Here is a 12,535-nt window from a genome sequence, read left to right on the forward strand (position 1 = left end):
GCATGCTTCACTTTGTCAAATTTTAGAAAAATAGCGACACTATATGTTACAATATCGAACCAGATATTGAGTCTTTGCACATATTCTTTCCCACAGAACAAGATGAAAAGGGGTGCTCTCCCACAATCCATAAATCCCTTTCTCCACAAAAGAGAAGGTGGTGTAAAATAGGCAGACAAGACAACATGGCAAACTAGAAAGAGTGTATTTTTCGGAAGCTCTGCCACCTGGCAGACTAGACAAGTTCTTCAGTGACACCTAGAACAGTTTCCTCATCTGTACAATGGGGATGCTAATACTTGCCTCATGCTTGTTTGGAGGATAGAAAGAGCTACAGCTGACTTAAAATGCCGCATAGCTAAAAGGGGCTTACTGAAGGTACATCATATTAATGAGTGTAAATCGATTTTCCTTGAACAGTAAAGCTATTTTCAACAGAAAACTAGATAAATAAAGGGAAAAATGCAATTTATGAAGATTAAGTAATAACAAAGGAAAAAGCAGGGGAAATTTTAAATACAGCATGATTGCCTCTATACAAAAATGACATTTGCTCAGGATCGGGGTTCAGTAGGGAAGCCTCAAGGAAATATACCAAAATACTAACACTAGTTATGTTATGATCGCGAACATAAGGTATTTTTGCCCTCTGTTTTCCAGATTTTCAATAGTGTGCTTAGTGTTACTTATATAATGAAAATACTTTTCCTTTTTGAATTTTGAAAGCTAGATGATGCCTTTTTTCATAGAAATCAGCAACTTCCTAGCAGAGACATTTAAAATATTGTTTTAGATACTCCAGAGCTGTTTGCAGTAATTGCTAATAACGTGCTTCATTCAATTCATCATTTATTGAGAGCCATGTGCCAGACTCCAGAAGGAAACATAATAAATGAGATAGGGGCCTGTCCTCATTCCGTCCCTTGATAATAACAATGCTGGTGGTTCTATTGTAAACCAGCTTAAGCATTAAGGCTTGAGGCAAAACAGAGAAGGAGAGAGTGAGAGAGGGAGGGGAGGGAGAGATTTATTGCAAAGAACTGTGAGGGCTGGCAAGGCAAATTCAAAATCTGTGGGGCAGGCCTGCAAGCTAGAAACTCTGGGGCAGAAGCTGAAGCTGCTGGGGCAAGCAAAATGTTTTCTACCTCAGGGAAACCTGAGTTAGGCTCTTAAGGTCTTTCAACTGATTGGATCATGCCCACGCATATTATCCAGGGTAATCTCCTTTACTTAAAGTCAGCTGACCGTACATGGTACCCCCTTGTATAAAATACCTCAGAGCGACACCTGGATGAGTGTTCTGTTAAATAACTGGGGACTGTAGCTTCGACAAGTGGACACATCAAACTGACCTTCAGAGTCACCCAACATTTCTCCTATTTTCTCCTACTTCCTAATTTAGTTAAAGCCACTAGTTTCTCAGCTCATTTCAGACCTCACCCAAAACAGAACCCTCAGGAAATAATGCACTTGCTACACCCATGTCTTCCTTCCAAGGCCAGCTTAACACAATGCTTGGTCGATTAGGAACTTGATTACTTCGCAGAACCGTCATTAAACCAAACACAAAATCATCACAGAGGTTTAAAAGCTCTCTCACTAGAGAACGCCTTAACAAATTAGGACAGTATTCTTATTCTAGGTAGGCTGTTGCTTTAAATTTAGTGAAAACCAAGGTGGAGAGGCATTATAAAAGTCAGTGAAAAGCTAAATCTGCTCCCTATGAACCACAATGTCAAATGTGAGGAGGCGGAAGGTGGAGAACAGGAGAACCAGCTGTGATTCCCACACTGTAGGCTCCAAAGGTTTTTTGACTGTTGTTCTCTATTAAACTTTAGTTTTATTAGACAATCTCTTATTTAAATTTATTTTAGGCTATGGTCCCTTACTTATTTATGCAACTAGCCTTACTCATGCCATACGTATCTATACCCGCGGTTCTCAACTGGGGTGACTTTGCCCCACGGGGTGACTCTGTGGCAAAGTCCAGACACATGTTCGGTCGCTACAGTTGCGGGTACACAGGAGACGCCAGGCTGCTGCTGAGTATTCCACAATGTACAAGACAGGACGACACAACAAAGATTTATCCCACCCAAAATGTCAGTAGTGCCAAGGTTGAGAAACCCTGGTCTAGGCCATATTAGTATGAGTTCTGTCACAAATTCCAATCAAGTTCCTCAAACACTAGATCTATGAAGAAAATAAGCTTGTTAAATCCTCTTAACCTTTAGTTTCCAGACTTCGCTGAAATTGTTCTTTAAAATCATGTCAGAGTTTTTAGTGCTGTGGGAAGGTAAAATGAAGAAAATATGTTCATTTTTTAAATGGCTGAAAATACCAATGTTCTGCGTCAGTGCAAGTTATTGATTGTAGTTAAACTGTTAAAACGGTCGGGGCACCTGACGGCTCAGTTGGTGGAGCATGCGACTCTTGATTTGAGCCCCACGTTGGATGTAGAGATGACTTAAAAATAAAAATCTCTAAACTATTAAACATGTCAACCACACTGCTGAAACATAACTCATGAAATATAATTTACATTATTAAGTTTTTAAATAACATATCTCAAGTGATTTATTCCATTTCCATTTATTCTTTAACTGAATTTATATTAAACGTTATTTGCTCTTTTCAAAATCTATTTCATCTTAAAAGTAAAGTAAGAGGAAGTTTTCTAAATTATAACTGTAGCACCCTCCTGCCCAATGAATGTAATTCACAAGTGACACAACATATATTTTTCTGCTAGGAATCCAATATATTTGTCACTGAAAAAAAAAGGTTGAAAATACACGGAAAATCATGTGTTTTTCACCCCATTTTATTAGGGTTCTCCAGAGAAACAGTCAATATGATGTATACATGTGTGCAAATATGCATATGTACATATTTATTACAGATACAATTATTAGACTTTATATATAAAGAAGATTATTATATGGCGAGTGATTATATGAAGAGATTTATTACAAGGAACTGGCTTACGTGATTACAGAAGCTGGGAAGTCTGAGATCTGCAGAGATGATGCCCCAGTTTAAGTCTGAAGGCTGAAAGCTGCCAAGTCGAACAGCCAATGCCTAGTTCAAAGGTCATCAGGCAGAAAGAGTCTTTCTCCCTCAGAGAAGAGGGTCAGCCTTTTGTTCTCTACAGGCCATAAACAGAGTGGGTGAGACCCACCCACATTTATGGAGGGCAGTCAGCTTCAATTCAGTCTGCTGATATAAATGTTAACTTCATCCAAAAATACCCTCACAGAAACACCTGGAATAAGGATTCACCAAATATCTAATGCCTAAATTGACACACAGAATGAATCATCACACCCACTCAGGAAGAAAAAGACATCTGGAAAAGGGGAAAAATTAGAAATAACTTACAATAGCCAAGATATGTCTATACACACTGGAATATTACTCAGTCATAAAAAAGGATGAGATCTTGCCATTTGCGACAATATGGATGGAACTAGAGGGTATTATGTTAAGTGAAATAAGTCAGTCAGAGAAAGACAAATACTGTGTGATTTCACTCATGTGTGGAATCTAAAAAATGAAACAAGTGAATAAATAAAAAGCAGAATCAGACCTATAAATACAGAGAACAAACTGATGGTGTCCAGAGGGAAAGGGGTAGAGGAATGGGCAAAAAGGGTGAATGGGAATGGGAGATACAGGCTTCCAGTTACGGAGTGTATAAGTCACTAGAATAAAAGGTACAGCATAGGAATATAGTCAGTGGTATTTTAGTAGTGTTGTATGGTGACAGATGGGAGCTACACTTGTGAGCATAGCATAATGTTCAGAGATGCTGAATCACTGTTGTACACCTGAAACTAATGTAACATTGTGTGTCAACTATACTCAAATAAAAAATTTTTTAATTGGAAATAACTTAATGTTCAATAATAATGAATCAGTTAAATAGACAAATTCAGTCCCACAATAAAACCATTATTTTTCTAGTGTGGTAGAAAACTGTTTAATGTCATGGAAAAGTTTCTTAAATACCATTGACCAGGCTCAGCCATTATATACATGAATTCCTACAATGCCTTGTGATATAACTCATACAGCTCTAAAAATGTGAACCTATTTAGTACACTCATGTACTCACTTATCAGAGCCATTAAATGGAATCATATAACTGGAAGGAAACTTTGTGATAATCTCCAAATCCCCCCAGTAGTGACAAAGAAAACAAGATGGTGATTTAGATTTTTCTTGAATTATTGACAGAGCCTTGATTTTGGACACTCTAAAATAATAAGCATTTAAATATCAGAGTAGGATTTGATGTTGACCACTCAAACAAATGGGAAAAGTACAAACCTGCATTGGCAAGGTAAGGTGTCACTATTCCTACTTTTTGTTAATGTCAAGATTACATTGGAGAGATTGCTTTTTATTCTGCAGAGTATGGTTATGATCAAAAGAAACCCAGGAGTAGTCCTGGTTATGCCTCAGGATTATGTGTGGAGTGACATAAAAATACAGTTGCTTTGGACCCATCTCAGACTTACTGCTAGGATTTCCCTCCTCTTCTGGTGAGAATGCTAATCTAGAGTTTTACTTAAACTTTTGACTTATTCTACATAGACATGCCCAAAGCAAAAAACAGAAAGGAGTATTAGGCATGCAAACTATGATTTTTTCTTAAAGCCCACAATTTGGGAAAAAGTATTTTCACAACTACTCTTTCCCACCTCTAAAATAAAGTTCTGTATCAGAGAAAGTCGTCATTTCTGAAGTTAATCACACACAAAAAAGTAAAAATATAGAGTATCGAATTTAACCTGATAAATATCTGGGTCCAGCCTTTCCTAATTCAGTTATGAATTTATGATACATATATCTGTTAACAATATTTAAACATCTGAATGCCACCCCATTAGAGTTTAATGCTCTGATATTAATGATAAAAATATTCCTCTTGTACCATTTGGTGTCTATGAACTGCAAGGAAGTCTAGAGATACACTGGTTTTATTTTCAAGATGTGACTTTTCATTATGAATCTGTTGCTCTTAATTGAAAAGTGAGGACAGTAACTTTACAAACTCTGCCAAAAGCATTATTAGAAGAATGCCTATAAAATACTTCAAGATCCTTACATAAACAGTGCCACATAGACACAAACTCTGAAGCTATAGCATTATGGTAGCATATCAACATAATCAGAAAGTTTCTCTTCCATTGTGCAAAACCAGTTACTGAGATACATTACCTCTAGGAGGGTTGATAAATTGATTTTTCTTAAACATAACTCAGTAATTTGTCAAAGGACCCTCCTTCCCATAGGAAGGGGCTTCCCATCACTGGCTGCCAAATGCAGATGCTGCTACTGAACCAAGTCTATGCACCAGAGGTTCCAGAACGTTTCCTGGAAATCCCTCAGGATCCTTATCTACTGCACATCCCTGTGATCAACCCATAGAGATTCCAATTCAGTATGTCTGGGGTGGCACCAAAGCATCCACATTTTTAATGCGTACCCCAAGTGACTTTGGGTGGTGACCAGGGAACCTGCCCTTGGAGGAGCTCTGTAATACAGTGTAGCCTTTGGCTTATTTTGCCCTCGGTGATTTTTGCTAATGATCCTCATTCCCTTACCTAGTTTTCTTCAGAGGTTCTCCAGCTCAACTGAGCATTGGAATCTGCTGAGAGCCAGTTCCCGCCCTCAAAGATTCTAAGAAAATTGGTCGGGGGAGGGGGGGAAGGGAGTGGTGGTGGGGCAACCTGGGTGTATTTTTGTAAAGCTCCCAGGTGACGGTCCAGTTTGAGGATATGGTCGCTGGTCCTCAAACTGACTGGCCCATCCATCCAGTCGCATCACCAAGTTGTGAGCACCTGAGAGAACTGCCTGTTCCAGTCCCCATGGTCAGGACCCCAAATCCAGAGGATAACTAGGTCATGGAAATTAAAGACGTCCATGCCAAACAGAAAGAAGTCCTAAACCGAAGCCTCCCCATCCTGCACACAATTCCAGAGAGGGCCTTTGGGGACACTGCCCCTTACTTAAAGAAATACAAACCCAACCAAATGATAGGGCTTTCAGTCATGAAAAATAAGACTTTCTTACTAGTCAAGGATGGTCTCTCTCCCTCGTGAGAATTGTTCGCCTTCCTCTAGGAAGACTAAATCAACAAATAAATGATAAATTAGTAACAAATATTTAATATATATGCTTATTTATATATTTATTCTAGGCACTAAAACAAAATAATTCTCATGAAGGAGAGGGACTCTACATATATATTTTTTTATGTTATTGCATAAGTAATACAAGTTTACTATAAAACATTCAGACAGCTCAGAAGCTCGTGAAGTAAAATTTCAAAATCTCTCCTATCCTCTCAGGCGCTCACTAGTACTTGATGTGCATCCTTCCAGACCTTTTTCTAAGTACCTACATATATGTACAAGGGTGTTTCTTTAAATGGGAACAAATTACACATATTGACATGCATCTTGCTTTCAAAAACCAGTACTCTACCATTGACATTCTCCTCTGTCAGAACATGCAGACTTACCTCATTCCTTTTTAATGGCCACTTCACTTTCCATAGCATCAATAAAACCATAATTCAACAATTTTCTCCTATCAATGGATATTTGACTTGTCGACAGATTTTCACTCACAATGTCACAGTGAACATCCTTTAAACTAGACCCAGTTCATCCTGAAGTCAGTGCCCCTCCTTGCCCCCCACTTGCCCAACTGCAGGAGTGGTGTTCAATATGCTGAGAGCTATGCCCTGGGGTTGGCAGGAAGACCTGCCCAAAGCAATCCTTTAACTTAGTTCTTGGTATTCCAGTCTCCCATATGAGGCTTTCCTTACCTGTTTACAATATTCAATTCTAGCCAATAAACATGCACTGAGCCCCTACTAAGTGCACAGCCCTGTGCTAGATGCTAGGAATTCAATGCCACACAACACATGGTCCTTGCCCTCAGGGGTCTCACCATATGCTGTGTCAGGTGCCAATCTAGTAATAGCAACAAAAGGCAAAGGGAGAATGGAAGTAGGTATGATGACCACACTCGGCCCTGGTCTTACCTGCTCTAAACCTTTACTAATTATGCCCCCTAGACAAATCCACCTGCTTGCTCTAGTACCTGTCTGACATTCAAGAGATGAACGTACTCCAAGCACATCTCAAATAGTTCTCCTCTGGGAGATATGTTGACTATATATCTAGGACAGAAAAAAAAAAAACCAAACAATAAACCTATAAATATATATCCCACACACATGCATTGTGTGGGGGTGGAGTGTCTAGAAGTGGTGAACCAGCCTCCTCCATGGACGTTACCTCAGATGGAAGAAAAATGTTTGCTCTGTGTAAACCCACGCCTCTACCTACAAGTTAGACACAAAATACATTTGTTCTCTAAATATACGGGTCTATGTATGGTGCATTTGTGTGTGTTTATCTCCCTTAGACAATTTATTGCTTATTCATGTTCAATAAATGTACAGCTATTTTGAATTTTTAAATTAGAATAAATAAAGCTTAAAGATAGCTCCTGCCCAGCTCTGCCCAGTTCTGGGAAGACCACACAAAATTTATCTTTGTTTTTCCTTTCATTGTCACTGCCTTCCGGTTCCCATTGCCATTCTTCCATATCTTCGAGTTTAGGTTTCCTCCCTAGCAGTTGGCTTGGCTGCCTCTGTACCACCCTCTGTGGAGACGGCCCCCATCCTCTCCAAGACAGCAATTCTGCATACACTTGAGTCACACCAAAAAGTCTAATTTCAACTGCGTCTTCCCAAGCTACCTAACACTGATTTCCTTATTTTGCTTTCATTTTCCTCACCTTCCAAACTTCTCCTTTAGATGTGGATTTTCTCTGCACTTTTTACTCAGTAGGACATGCACTCCAACATCACCCAGTTGCAAAATCTGTAAAGTCAGGGTTCTTTGTCCCATTCAGCAATATATCCAAGTCCCAGGAATAGGGGATGTTCCATCGTAGGTGCTCAATAAAGATTTGTTGACTGACTGAATGAATGTCCCTGTCTCATCTTTCTATGTTCCAAGTCAGATTATATCTGAAAAAAAGGGTGTTACAGCATTAACTTTGCCTTCAACCGTATTTCATTTCTGGTTTCTAAAAAGCAAGGTGATGGCTTTGCGCCAAGCCCCACTTTTACCATTATTGGTAAGTAAGCACAGTATCTGGCATTATAAGTCAACGAATGTTGACACTTGGATCGGAAACCAATTTTTGAACAAAAATGTAATGCTAACATTTTTCTTTTCCTTTGTGACTGATTATCTTCTGCTCAACTTTTGTTACAGAGAACAGTGGTTTCTAGAAGAACGTCTTTGGCTTGGAAAACCCTGGGTAGATTGACTCTCAGATAAAGTAAAAGCTACCTCCTTCACTTTCCCTGTACTCCAGATAGGTTTGCTCTTGTTCCCTAGATTATGCAGAAAGGAGGGGAAGCCCCGAAAGAGGAATCTGAACAGCTATGAAGGCTCCATTAGACCTTGGCAAAGGCCCAAAGAGACCACCAAGCTTGCTCATAAATGCACAGTGTCTAATAAAAACATGATGATTATTATTATGTATTTATTGAGCAGCAAAAATGTGCTAAATTTAAAAATGTATGTACTCTGTTATTCATATCTTCCGGATGGGTGTGTAGAAACTTCTGGCTGTCTGTTTTCCCCGGTAATTGGCACGTTGTTTTCACGGCCTGGTGGCTGCCGACTGTCACCATTCTGCTCATGCTTGAGGTCTCTGTGGCCCAAGGACGGCACCTAACCCCACCACCTCATGCTGATACCACTTCGTTATGGGACAAGTTCCATTCTACGATGGAATCAATATCGGACAAACATGTTTACCAAGTCCATTGGATTTCTTTTTCCTAGTTCTCCAAAGAAAAACATTTGCTTGAAGCTTCAAAGTGAGGAATTTGCTTCTTAACCCAGAGATCACACAAAAAAGTGACTTCATACTTTAAATCTACTTCTGATTCAGAAATCACTACAGGAAATCGCCAACATCTTGGGCAAACTCCCATCCTAGTTGGAGAATAAAAACAACAACAAATTAGTTCCTGGAGGATTTTTCAGATGCTCCCAACAACCATGACTTTGCAAGCACTTTATCAACTCTTAGGCAAAGTGTCTCAAAAATACAGCCAATGTTTCACGAGTGGGAAACCACAACCTGTTTGCAAACCAGAAGTAGGTGCTTTGTGAACTGCTTGCTTTCTCTAAATTCTGCAATGGGAAGAGTCAAACTGGTCAATAGGAAACTCTTGTTTTAAATTAGGTGAAGTCTGCGATTTTGCCTTGTGCTCCTCCTCTTAAAAAAAAAAACAAACAAACTACAAGTCACTAGAATGACTCAAGCCAAAGCAGAGAATGAATATTACAGGACTCAACTTGACCAGGCATTATTACGCCAGCACACCTAAGGCCAGGTGCTCAAAAGTTTCCCTCCCTGTTTGCACCTGCAATTATTTTCATGCACAAATAATGTTAAGTTAAACTGGTCACTTGTGCGCTGAATTCAGCACTGTCTTCTCATTCTGACTGGATAAAGGATCATCTTCTAGTGAAATTACATTTCACGAGCAATTTTTGTGTCTGCATGCTATGGCTGAAACAAACGCTTTAACCCTGAAAATGACAGTAAGAACTCTTTTTAAAACTCAGTACGCTAAATGTATTTGCAATTTCTCTCATCTCCACTTTTCTATGATGATAAATCAACAGCTATCATATTCGAACAAACCCCAGAAAGCTAAGACTAATTTGAAGCCTCTCGGGTTTTTTCCCAAAAAAAACTGTCCAGATTTGAGTCAATCAACGATGCTCAAGAAAAATCATCATGATGAAAAAGACCTAACTTATCTTGAAATCTACCCAGTACACATATTGCTATCTTAAATTTTTTTCCTTACACAGTTTTTATATTCAAAACCATTTGCGACTCACTCAATACCTATGTCTTTCCACACAGGAGATGGAGTATATGTGTTCATATTATGACAAACTTACCAACATATAAATTCAGTAAAAATAGAGATGAATTCATATTCTTTCAAGAAAAGCGGAGTGGTTCTTCTCAGGCTGGGAGTAGGCTGATGCAAACGAGGGGCCTGTGATGCAGAGTCTGAGAAGCCCTCACACGGAGGAGCTGACCCTGCACTGGAGGGGACCTCCCCACCTCAAGGGGAGTGCCTCCTTACTCCCTCTCAGAGTCCGGGGACTTCTGGGGTCAAGTCAATGCTGCCATGACAGCACAAGCCTGGTCTTTCCAACAGATGAGGGAAAGCCAAGTCACGTGACCTTAAAATATCGTGGCTCTCACAGCCAGGCCTGGGAGCCCCAGTTATGTCACCAGAGGTGTTAAAACCTGTGGCAGTAAACCCGTTCAGTCATTTTAAATAGCATTAACCAGCTCTCATTCACGGCTAGAGGGAAGCCACCCGTGTTCATGGATTCTCATCACGAGAACCCTCTTCTGCCTCTTGTCCATCTTCCCTCCACGAGGTTTACAGGTCAATCTGAAGGCCGAGGCTGGGGGAGAGCCAATGCTCCATCTTCTGACTACTGCTCCGTACTTGTTAAATAGAGTGCCTTAGGTGGGAGGCATGCTTCCTTCCTCACTCGCTATTGCAATTTTGGTTTTGCAGAGGGGAATAGGTTAGTGTCACATTATGTCTATTGGGGCTTTCTCAGGAGACACGAAAACCACTTCTAGCCAGCCACACTGAAGTACTAGTCACTGAATGGACATTGTCACAGGCCTGTTGTTGCTCAATGAGATTAGTCTCCAACTGATGCACACGGGTCTTACTGAAAAGGCTATTCTGTAATTGTTGCCATTAGCGAGGCTACCATTAGGCAGTTGCCTAAAACTTCCTGGAGGGCCTCGCTGGCGGCTCTGGCTGCCACGGTTCACTCATGTAGAACAGCGGGAGCCACGCTAATTTCCAGTCCCCCATCCATTAGGGGAGAGAAGCCGCTCATTAGAGGTCCTACCCTCTCAACTCCAATTACCCCGAGATAATGACAAAACATGGAGCACACTAGAAACTTTCAGAGCTTCCCAACCATCCCTCCCATTCATGCTCTCTGTTGATTACATCCACAGAAATCAACCCCAGACCCCAAATCTCCTCACAGGCGGGCATGTCCACATCGTCAACCCATGTGAACGTTGGGTCACAGTCATTTAAAAGCTGAGAGCTTTTATCTACACTTAAGACTCCTTGAGAAAACACTGAACATAATTGAGTAGTATAGAAAGGGGTTCCCCCCACCCTGCGCCGCCACAGCTCTTCTTCATCTTACAAGGAAAGAAAATCTGAGAGTAATGTGAGCAAATTCATTAGTCCCAGAAGTTTTAATATCTCTTACTTTTGCAGAAAACTGTATGAACATAAAGCCTAACCTGGGCTTCCCTACTCCCCAAGTCATATTCCTTTAGGAGTAAAAAGGTGGGGGCAAGCAAGCGAAGAGGGAGAGAGGGAATTATTTCCCAGGAAAGCTGAAAATCGCACAAATCTGCTTTAAAAATGGCATCTCCACTCATGGGCCAGTGTATCAGACCGCTAGGCAGAGCGGGACCCCCGAGCGACAGGGAGTGCTCTTCGCATACTTTTGTCTCGTGTCATCAAAATTTAACTTCTACAGACCTCAAAAGAAAGCTGGGGTAGCAATTCTTATATCAGACAAATTAGATTTTAAACTAAAGTCTGTAATAAGAGACACAGAAGGACGCTATATCATTCTTAAAGGGTCTATCCAACAAGAAGATCTAACAATTGTAAATATCTATGCCCCCAACATGGGAGCAGCCATATACATATGCCAACTGTTAACCAAAATAAAGAGTCATATTGATAACAATACGTTAATTGTAGGAGACCTCAATACTCCACTCTCAGCAATGGACAGATCATCTAAGCAGAAAATCAACAAGGAAACAAGAGCTTTGAATGATACATTGGACCAGATGGACCTCATAGATATTTACAGAACATTCCACCCTAAAACAACAGAATACTCATTCTTGTCGAGCGCACATGGAACTTTCTCCAGAATAGACCATATACTGGGTCACAAATCAGGTCTCCACTGATACCAAAAGATTGAGATTATTCCCTGCATATTCTCAGACCACAATGCTCTAAAACTGGAACTCAATCACAAGAGAAAAATTTGGCAGAAATTCAAACACTTGGAAGCTAAATACCACTCTGCTCAAGAATGTTTGGGTCAACCAAGAAATCAAAGAAGAACTTAAACAATTCATGGAAATCAATGAGAACGAAAATACATCGGTCCAAAACCTATGGGATACTGCAAAGGCAGTCCTAAGGGGGAAATATATAGCCATCCAAGCCTCACTCAAAAAAATAGAAAAATCCCGAATTCACCAACTAACTCTACACCTTAAAGAACTAGAGAAAAAGCAACAAACGATGCCTAAGCTATGCATTAGAAGAGAAATAATTAAAATTAGAGCAGAAATCAATGAATTGGAAACCAGAAACACAGTAGAT

Source organism: Phoca vitulina, unplaced genomic scaffold (genome assembly GCF_004348235.1).
Source record: "Phoca vitulina isolate PV1807 unplaced genomic scaffold, GSC_HSeal_1.0 scaffold5, whole genome shotgun sequence".
NCBI lineage: Eukaryota > Metazoa > Chordata > Mammalia > Carnivora > Phocidae > Phoca > Phoca vitulina.